The sequence below is a fragment of the Rhinopithecus roxellana genome, chromosome 21, assembly GCF_007565055.1.
Source record: "Rhinopithecus roxellana isolate Shanxi Qingling chromosome 21, ASM756505v1, whole genome shotgun sequence".
Lineage (NCBI taxonomy): Eukaryota > Metazoa > Chordata > Mammalia > Primates > Cercopithecidae > Rhinopithecus > Rhinopithecus roxellana.
The window spans coordinates 40,305,225-40,316,155 of record NC_044569.1 but is presented as its reverse complement, the minus strand read 5'-3'; the positions used below and the strand labels follow the sequence as shown (position 1 = coordinate 40,316,155).

At 37.9% G+C, this 10,931-nt stretch overlaps 1 pseudogene; it reads left to right on the top strand.

Moving 5' to 3' along the window:
- The first annotated feature begins 8,325 nt into the window (after window positions 1-8,325).
- Window positions 8,326-8,910, top strand: LOC104655476 (annotated as a pseudogene).
- Window positions 8,911-10,931: the final 2,021 nt, after the last annotated feature.

Below are 10,931 nucleotides of genomic sequence, written 5' to 3'. Positions count from 1 at the left end.
CTATAATATATATACACATAATACTATACTATATATATAATAACTAGTAATAAAATTAATCAAAAAATTTAAAACATCCATGAAGACAATTACCAAATTTTGCTAAAGAATTTAGAACGTTATACACAGAGAGGTCATGTTCATCTCAAATAGATACACTTGATACTCTAAAGGTGTAAACTCTTCCTAAATCAGTTCACAGTTTTACCACAGTTGTAATATAAACATTAGCAGAAATTGTTTTACAACTTAATACATGAATTATAAAGTTATTTGAAAGACTGGATAAGTCAAAATAGTTAAGAAATTGATTTTAAAGGAAGGCACTAAGGATGGAGTTGTCCTACCAGATGTTAAAATGTATTATAAAGCAACAACAATTCAACATCAGCAGCATAGTTTTGTAATGAGAACTGACAGTCAAACTAATGAATCATGTAAGATAATACAAAACTCCAGCATCCATAAAATTAGTATACATAAAATTTAACATATGTAAAAATTTTTATATGAAAACGTGGCCACACAAATTGGTAGAGGAAATCAACAAATAGCATTCGTTCAAAAGAGTAAAGGCAGATGGTTCTCTCAAGGTTCACACCCAGTAACTTCCAGAAAGATCCAAGTTAAAGGTAACATCATAAAATAACTAAAAGTAAAAACATTATCTCATATTTATCTCATAAAGAGAGATAAATGTATACAACAGAATATTGTAAAGTATAATCAACTTTTTGAAAAAATTTAATAACTTTAGAAAACATGATTTAAGTGAGCAAAATAAAATTACAAAACAATACAAAGAAAATTCTTTATTAAAGTCATCATTATCTGAGTTTTCACAATTACAGAAGAAAGGATAATTCATTTAAATATTAAATACTTCATCATTAATTGCCCACATACGTAGAAATATTCCTTTCTACTTAACACTATGCCTGACCATTCTGAATATATATGCTTTGGTCAAATACAGCTATTAATCAGATGTATATATTGCCTGGGAAAATTAATCATTAGAAAAATTGATGAGGCTCTCAAGTATTTTTACATAAATGATAATACAGGCATACCTTGAAGATATTGCAGGTTCACTTCCAGACCACCACCAATAAAGCAAATGTCACAATAAAGTGAGTCACATTAACTTTTTGGTTTCCTAGTACAAATGAAATTTATGTTAATACTATACTGTAGTCTATTAAGTGTGCAATAATTGCATTAAGTCTTAAAAAAGTAAATACTTTAATTTGAAATATTGGTAAAAAAAAAAAAAAAAAAAAAAAAAAAAACTCTAGTGATCCTCTAGGGATTTGGCCAGGTGTACTCTTTTTGCTGGTGGAGTGTCTTGCCTCAATGTTGATGGTTGCTTGACTGATCAGGGTAGTGGCTGCTGAAGTCTGAGGTGGCTGTGGCAATCTCTTAAAATAAGACAACAGGAGGCCGAGACGGGAGGATCACAAGGTCAGGAGATCGAGACCATCCTGGCTAACACAGTGAAACCCCGTCTCTACTAAAAAAATACAAAAAACTAGCCGGGCGTGGTGGCGGGCGCCTGTAGTCCCAGCTACTCGGGAGGCTGAGGCAGGAGAATGGCGTGAACCCGGGAGGTGGAGCTTGCAGTGAGCTGAGATCCGGCCACTGCACTCCAGCCTGGGCGACGGAGCGAAACTCCGTCTCAAAAAAAAAAAAAAAAAAAAAGACAACAATGATTGCCATTCTAACTGGTGTGAGATGGTATCTCATTGTGGCTTTAATTTGCATTTCTCTAATGGCCAGTGATGACGAGGATTTTTTCATGTGTCTTTTGTCTGTATGAATGTCTTTTTTTGAGAAATGTCTGTTCATATCCTTTGCCCACGTTTTGATGGGGTTGTTTTTTTCTTGTAAATTTGTTTGAGTTCTTTGTAGGTTCTGTATATTAGCCCTTTGTCAGATGAGTAGATTGCAAAAATTTTCTCCCATTCTGTAGGTTGCCTGTTCACTCTGATGGTAGTTTCTTTTGCTGTGCAGAAGCTCTTTAGTTTAATTAGATCCCATTTGTCAATTTTGGCTTTTGTTGCCATTGCTTTTGGTGTTATAGACATGAAGTCCTTGCCCATGCCTATGTCCTGAATGGTATTACCTAGGTTTTCTTCTAGGGTTTTTATGGTATTAGGCCTAATGTTTAAGTCTCTAATCCATCTTGAATTAATTTTCATATAAGGAGTAAGGAAAGGATCCAGTTTCAGCTTTCTATTTATGGCTAGCCAATTTTCCCAGCACCATTTATTAAATAGGGAATCCTTTCCCCATTTCTTGTTTTTCTCAGGTTTGTCAAAGGTCAGATGGTGGTAGATGTGTGGTATTATTTCTGAGGGCTCTGTTCTGTTCCAGTGGTCTATATCTCTGTTTTGGTACCAGTACCATGCTGTTTTGGTTACTGCAGCCTTGTAGTATAGTTTGAAGTCAGGTAGCGTGATGCCTCCAGCTTTGTTCTTTGGGCTTAGGATTGTCTTGGCAATGCGGGCTCTCTTTCGGTTCCATATGAATTTTAAAGCAGATTTTTCCAATTCTGTGAAGAAACTCATTCGTAGCTTGATGGGGATGGCTTTGAATCCATAAATTACCTTGGGCAGTATGGCCATTTTCATGATATTGATTCTTCCTATCCATGAGCATAGTATGTTATTCCATTTGTTTGTGTCCTCTTTTATTTCACTGAGCAGTGGTTTGTATTTCTACTTGAAGAGGTCCTTTACATCCCTTGTAAGTTGGATTCCTAGGTATTTTATTCTCTTTGAAGCCATTGTGAATAGCAGTTCATTCATGATTTGGCTGTCTGTTTGTCTGTTACTGGTGTATAAGAATGCTTGTGATTTTTGCACATTAATTTTGTATCCTGAGACTTTGATGAAGTTGCTTATCAGCTTAAGGAGATTTTGGGCTGAAATGACGGTGTTTTCTAAATATACAATCATGTCATCTGCAAACAGGGACAATCTGACTTCTTCTTTTCCTAACTGAATACCCTTGATTTCTTTCTCTTGCCTGATTGCCCTAGCCAGAACTTCCAACACTATGTTGAATAGGAATGGTGAGAGAGGGCACACCTGTCTTGTGCCAGTTTTCAAAGGGAGTGCTTCCAGTTTTTGCCCATTCAGTATGATATTGGCTGTGCATTTGTCATACATAGCTCTTATTATTTTGAGATACGTTCCATCAATACCGAATTTATTGAGAGTTTTTAGCATGAAGGGCTGTTGAATTTTGTCAAAGGCCTTTTCTGCATCTGTTGAGATAATTATGTGGTTTTTGTCTTTGGTTCTGTTTATATGCTGGATTATTTATTGATTTGTGTATGTTGAACCAGCCTTGCATCCCAGGGATAAAGCCCACTTGATCACGGTGGATAAGCTTTTTGATTTGCTGCTGGATTCAGTTTGCCAGTATTTTATTGAGGATTTTTGCATCGATGTTCATCAGGGATATTGGTCTAAAATTCTCTTTTTTTGTTGTGTCTCTGCCAGGCTTTGGTGTCAGAATGATGTTGGCCTCATAAAATGAGTAAGGGAGGATTCCCTCTTTTTCTATTGATTGGAATAGTTTCAGAAGGAATGGTTCCAGCTCCTCCTTGTACCTCTGGTAGAATTCAGCTGTGAATCCGTCTGGTCCTGGACTTTTTTTTGGATGGTAGGCTATTAATTATTGCCTCAATTTCAGAGCCTGCTATTGGTCTATTCAGGGATTCAACTTCTTCCTGGTTTAGTCTTGGGAGAGTGTAAGTGTCCAGGAAATTATCCAGTTCTTCTAGGTTTTCTAGTTTATTTGCATAGAGGTGTTTATAGTATTCTCTGATGGTAGTTTGTATTTCTGTGGGATTGGTGGTGATATCCCCTTTATCATTTTTTATTGTGTCTATTTGATTCTTCTCTCTTTTCTTCTTTATTAGTCTTGCTAGCGGTCTATCAATTTTGTTGATCTTTTCAAAAAACCAGCTCGTGGATTCATTGATTTTTTTTGGAGGGTTTTTTGTGTCTCTATCTCCTTCAGTTCTGCTCTGATCTTAGTTATTTCTTGCCTTCTGCTAGTTTTTGAATGTGTTTGCTCTTGATTTTCCAGTTATTTGAATTGTGATGTTAGGGTGTCGATTTTAGATCTTTCCTGCTTTCTCTTGTGGGCATTTAGTGCTGTACATTTCCCTCTACACACTGCTTTAAATGTGTCCCAGAGATTCTGGTATGTTATATCTTTGTTCTCATTGGTTTCAAAGAACATCTTTATTTCTGCCTTCATTTCGTTATGTACCCAGTAGTCATTCAGGAGCAGGTTGTTCAGTTTCCATGTAGTTGAGCAGTTTTGATTGAGTTTCTTAGTCCTGAGTTCTAGTTTGATTGCACTGTGGTCTGAGAGACAGTTTGTTATAATTTCTGCTAATGGCAATCATTAAAAAGTCAGGAAACAACATGTGCTGCAGAGTATGTGGACAAATAGGAACACTTTTACACTGTTGGAGGGATTGTAAACTAGTTCAACCATTGTGGAAAACAGTATGGCAATTCCTCAAGGATCTAGAACTAGAAATACCGTATGACCCAGCCATCCCATTACTGGGTATATACCCAAAGGATTATAAATCATGCTGCTATAAAGACACATGCACACGTATGTTTATTGCAGCACTATTCACAATAGCAAAGACTTGGAATCAACACAAATGTCCATCTGTGACAGACTGGATTAAGAAAATGTGGCACATATACACTGTGGAATACTATGCAGCCATAAAAAAGGATGAGTTCGTGTCCTTTGTAGGGACATGGATCATCATTCTCAGCAAACTATCGCAAGAACAGAAAACCAAACACTGCATGTTCTCACTCATAAGTGGGAAGTGAACAATGAGATCACTTGGACTCGGGAAGGGGAACATCACACACCAGGCCCTATTGTGGGGAGGGGGGAGGGGGGGAGGGATTGCATTGGGAGTTATACCTGATGTAAATGACGAGTTGATGGGTGCTGACGAGTTGATGGGTGCAGCACACCAACATGGCACATGTGTACATATGTAACAAACCTGCACGTTGTGCACATGTACCCTAAAACTTAAAGTATAATAAAAATTAAAAAACAGAAAAAGAAAAAAATATATATATATATACAAGATACCTGTGCTATTAAAATTGTATGAGACGACGATTAGGAAACAGTGTCTAAAAAGGCTCCATAAGTGGGGATTGATGAAAAAATGGAGAAATACTGGACTAGAGTGAAGAGAAATAAGAAACACTGAGGCATCTGCTGGTAAAAATTTTGAACTCTAAGGAGAAAGAGAAAAATCTTACTAACATTCAGTTAAAAAGAACACTTATCTACAGAAGAAGAATGATGCTGGAATTAGACTTTTTATATCCAACGCTGGAACAGACAGTGGCATAGCAGTTAAGGACTACTGAGAGAAAGGACTACGGCCCAACAGTCCTGTACCCAGCCGAGATGTGGCCCCTGTGTCAGGGTGAAGGAAAGATACACAGCAATTTGGACAGTTTATTTCCTGTGTCCCCTACAGAGAAACCTACTTGAGAGAAGACCTTCCAAACATTGTTACTTATGTGAACCTGAACAACAATTCATGGAAATGGGAAGAAAAGAACACAAACCTCTGGGCTTCACCACTAGAGTTTGTGATTCAGTGGTTTGGGGTCTACATGTTCATTTTTTACAAGTTCCCAATTAATGCTAATCCTGCTAGTCTGAGAACACACTTTGAGAAACTTTAAGGTGTTTCCTAATTTGTTTGTTTGTTTATTTTGAGACGGAGTTTGGCTCTTCTTGCCCAGGCTGGAGTGCAATGGCATGATGTCTGCTCACTGCAACCTCTGCCTCCCAGGTTCAAGCAGTTCTCCTGCCTCAGTCTCTGGAGTAGACAGAATTACAGGCACCCACCACCACACCCGGCACATTTTTTGTATTTCTTCAGAAGAGACAGGGTTTCACCATGTTGGTCAGGCTGATCTCGAACTCTGGACCTCAGGTGATCCCCCCCCGCCCCTCAGCCTCCAGAAGTGCTGGGATTACAGGCGTGAGCCACCAAACCCAAAACGATGACTTCAAGTGAAATGATGTATAATAAAATTAATTTTATCATAGGCTAATTGATATGAACAAGAGTCACAAAAACATCACCAAATTTCTAAATAAAGATTCAACACACTTAGAATATTAAACTTAGAAACAAATGTGAACTGTACATACAATTAAGAAAGCCTAATAAAACCTAGTAAGATTATTATTCACCTAATTTTTGGTGAATCAGTGGGTGATGGCGGTCGAAGTTGTGGTAAGTTAAACCAAGGAATAAATGTTTGCAAAGAAAAAATTGTAAGGAACACCTCCTACTACTATACAGTTAAAAAATCAATAATGACAGACACTGCAGGCTGGCTGATCTATTTTGTACTCTCATCGTTATTGTCTTGCATTTGTATGATTACCACGTTTTATGAATTTTTATTTTTCAATAATTTGTATTCATTCATTCATTTTCCAACCCATTGATTCCAGTTCAGGGTGGCAGGTGGCTGGAATCTATCTTGGCAGCTCTAGGTGCGAGGCTGGAACCAATGTTGGACAGGACCCTATCCGGGGCACAGGGCACACCCTCACATTGGGACCATAGAGATGTCAGTTCATCTAATTTGCACATCTTTGGGATGTGGGAGGAAACAAGAGTATCCAGAGAAAACCCACACAGATATGGGAGAATATGTAAACCCCACGCAGACATCGGCCTGCCAGAAGTCAATTTTTTTAATTAATGTTATAATAAAATGATATTATTTGAGGCTGGGTACAGTCTCAGTCTCAGCACTTTGAGGGGCTGAGGCAGGTGGATCACTTGAGCCTGGGAGTTTGAGACCAGCCTGGGTAACACAGTGAAACCCCATCCTCTACAAAAAAAAAAAAAAGTTAGCCAGACATGGTGGTACACACCTGTAGTTCCAGCTACTCGGGAGGCTGAAGTGGGAGAACTGGTTGGGCTTGGGAGTTTGAGGCTGCAGTGAGCCATGATGGCACCACTGCACTCCAGCCAGGTTGACAGAGCAAAACTGTGTCTCAAAAAATGAAGAAAAAAAAAACCGATGTTATTTAAGAACCTGCTGTATTTGCAATGTAAGAATCACCATAAGAGGGACATAGAAAAATACAATATGTTGTTTCAAAGATAGATTTTGTCCCTGCACCAGAGACAAAAGTGATGTCCCTGATCTGATTTATACTGAAATAAATGTGAGCTATACATACATTTAAGAAAGATTAATAAAAACAAGTAAAATTGGGCCAGGTGAGGTGAGGGTGAGCTCACCTATAAATCAGTCCTGACTGGGTGGGGCCACCTTTGCGGAGAGTTACTGAATTAGGAATTTAATCATTTTGATTGTATTTGTGATTAGCAGTTCATTATCATAATCTAATCAATCCAAAAGTGACATGATTATCTTATTTTTTGAAACCCCATTCATAATTTTAAAATCTCTTTTATTTTCTTAATCAATTATACAACTGCTAAAAAAAATTCTAAACATTGCATTTAAGCGTAGAAAAGCTCAAACACAGCTGTACTTGGAGGCAGAGGATTGCATCAATTCCTGCATTCCCTGAAGAATCATTCTGAGTTCAATAATATCAAATGCAGAAAAATGGGGTGTTAATAACTCTTAAAATAGCATAAGCAGAGATGTTGTTCAGAACGGGATTTTTTTTTTGTATTCGTGAAAAACATTTGTGAGTTTCTGAACAAAACTATATATAGTGCTCCTATGATTTGTGCAACTGCACTTCTTGAACATTATGAAAATTAAAACAAGCAACAATACTTGTAATTTATAATTAAATAGGGTGCGGCCTTGGAAACTGTCACATGTTTATCATCCAATTTCATGTCTGAAGGTCACTGGAGAGTCCTATGACATGCCTGCAGGAAGCTTAATTGTCTTGACCATTGTCAATCCAGCCCCCATTCACTAGGAGAACCACCAGAGCAAACACCAAATTTTAAATGAATCCGGACTGGGTGGTGCCACCTTTGTTGAGAGTTACTGCTTTAGGTAATTTAATCATCTTGATGGTTCTTGATGAGTTAGGAGTCCATTCTACAACCTAATCAATCCAGAAGTCATGAAGTCTCCACCCACTAATTAAGGTGACTCAATATAAACCTGCCTCCTGTGCCTCCACATTAGCTCATTTGGAAGACCTGGTTATAGGTGGTCATCTTCTTGGCTCAGAGTCCGTGCTGCAGCTGAGGTGCCTGTGTCTCTCTGGTTCCCAGTGGCCGCCGTCATGCTCTCCTCCTCACTCAGGGTGGCTGTGGTGTGTGTGAGCAACATTAACAGGAGCATGGAGGCCCACAGCATGCTCAGGAGAAAAGGGCTGAGTGTCCGGTCTTTTGGAACTGAATCTCATGTGAGGCTACCAAGACCAAGACCCAGTAGTCCTGTAGTTTACGATTTTGCAACAACATATAAGGAGATGTACAATGACCTCCTCAGGAAAGATAGAGAACGCTACACCCACAATGGAATCTTACACATCTTGGGAAGAAATGAGAGAATCAAGCCCAGTCCAGAAAGACTTCAGGAGTGCACTGATTTCTTTGATGTCATCTTCACCTGTGAGGAGAGTGTCTATGACACAGTGGTGGAAGATCTGTGTTCCAGAGAACAGCAGACCTTGCAGCCTGTGCACGTGATCAACATGGACATCGAAGATAGCCTGGAAAGTGCCACCCTGGGAGCTTTCCTCATCTGTGAGCTTTGCCAGTGCCTGCAGCAGTCAGACGACATGGAAGACAGTCTGGAGGAGCTGCTGTTGCAAATGGAGGAGAAGGCAAGAAGAAGCTTTCTTCACACCGTCTGCTTCTACTAAAGATCTGAGCTGGCTTTGTCCCCTTCCTCAGTAAGAACTTAGGCATGGGACTTTAGTCCAGATTTATTGTGAGAAGCATCTGCAAAGAACTTCCACTGAGTGCTGTTTGTATTACTTTTGTACATATCACCTCGAAAGGGACAATTACCAAGGAAATATTTTATGGGAAATGAGACGGACTAACAGTTTTAAAAGCACTGAAACATGCTTGGCATTGTTCTAGGTGCATTACATAGAATAACGAATTTACTGCTTATATCATTCTACAAGGACGCTATCCCACCATGACTGCATTTTCCTGATGAGCAAACAGAGTTGATAATGGACTGCTGGAAAAATGATTTGTTTAAGGGCACTCAGCAGATAAATAACAGTGTATAGATAAGCACCTTTTAAATGAACTTTCTTTTCATGATTTCATGATTTGAGTGCTGTTTTTTTTAATTTTTAAATTTTTTAAGTTAGTTGAGACCATTGGAGTGTGGTATATTAACTTAAATGTTGTTCTTCTTTAATAAGAGTATAATATTACATATTTGAAGAGATAATTGTTTTTACCTATAGATCATATCTTTTTTACTAATGCTCACTTTAATAGATAAAATCCAAGTTGGATAATGAACTACATATTATTGTAAAATTTGTAATTATCTACTCAAATAATAGGTCATCAAATTAAATGAAATAAAAAATTTAAATAAAAAAGACAACAAGGAAGTTTGCTACATCAATTGACTCTTTTGCAAAAGATTTCTCTGTAGCATGTAATGCTGTTTAATAGTATTTTACTTAAAGTAAAACTTCTTTCAAAATTGGAGTCAATCCTTTCAAACCTTGCTGCTGCTTTATCAACTAAGTTTATAGAATATTCTAAATCCATTTTTGTTATTTCAACAATGTTCACAGCATCTTCACCATGAGTAGTTTCCATCTCAAGAAACTACTTTCTTTGCTTATCTATAAAAAGCAACTCCTCATTCATTCAATTTCTATCATGAGATGGCAGCAATTCAATCACATCGTTTGGCTCCATTTCTAATTCTATTTCTCTTGCTATTTCTACCACATCTGCAGTTACTTCCTCCACTGAAGCTTTGAACCCATAAAAGTCATCCATGAGGGTTGGAATCAAATTCTCCCCCAAAGTCCTAGTACTGTTGATATTTTGAACTCCAGCCATGAATCGTGAATGTTCTTCATGGCATCTACAATGGTGAATCTTTTCCAGAAAGTCTTCAATTTACTTTGTCCAGATCAATCAGATGAATAACTATTTATGGCAGCTATAGTCTTACAAAATGTATTTCTTAAATAATAAAATTTGAAAGTCAAAATTACTAATTGATCCATGGACTGAAGAATGGATATAGTGTTAGCAATCATGAAAAAAGATCAATCTCCTTGTACATCTTCATCAGAGCTCTTGGGTGACCAGGTGCATTGCCAATGAGTGGTAATATCTTAAAGGAATCTTTTTTTCTGAGCCAGTAGGTCTCAACAGTAAGCTTCAAATATTCAGTAAACTTTGCTGTAAACAGATGTGCTGTCATCCAGGCTGTGTTGTTCCATTTCTGGAGCACAGGCAGAGTAGATTTAGCATAATTCTTAAGGACCCTAACATTTTCAGAATAGTAAATGAATATTGGCTTCAACTTAAAGTCACCAACTTTGCCAGCCCCTAACAAGACAGTAACCCTGTCCTTTGAAGCTTTGAAGCAGGTATTGACTTCTCCTATCTATGAAAGTCCTAGATGGCATCTTTCTCCAGTAGAAGGCTGCTTCATTTACATTGAAAATCTGTTGTTTAGTGTAGCCACCTTTACCAATGATCTTATATAGATCTTCTGAATAACTTGCTGCAACTTCTACATCGGCACTTGCTGCTTCACCTTGCACTTTTATGTTACGGAGATGGCATTTTCTCTTAAACCTCATGAACCAATCTGTGCTAGCTTTCAACTTTTCTTCTGCAGCTTCTTTACCTCTCAGCCTTCATAGGGTTGAAGAGAGAATAGGGTCTT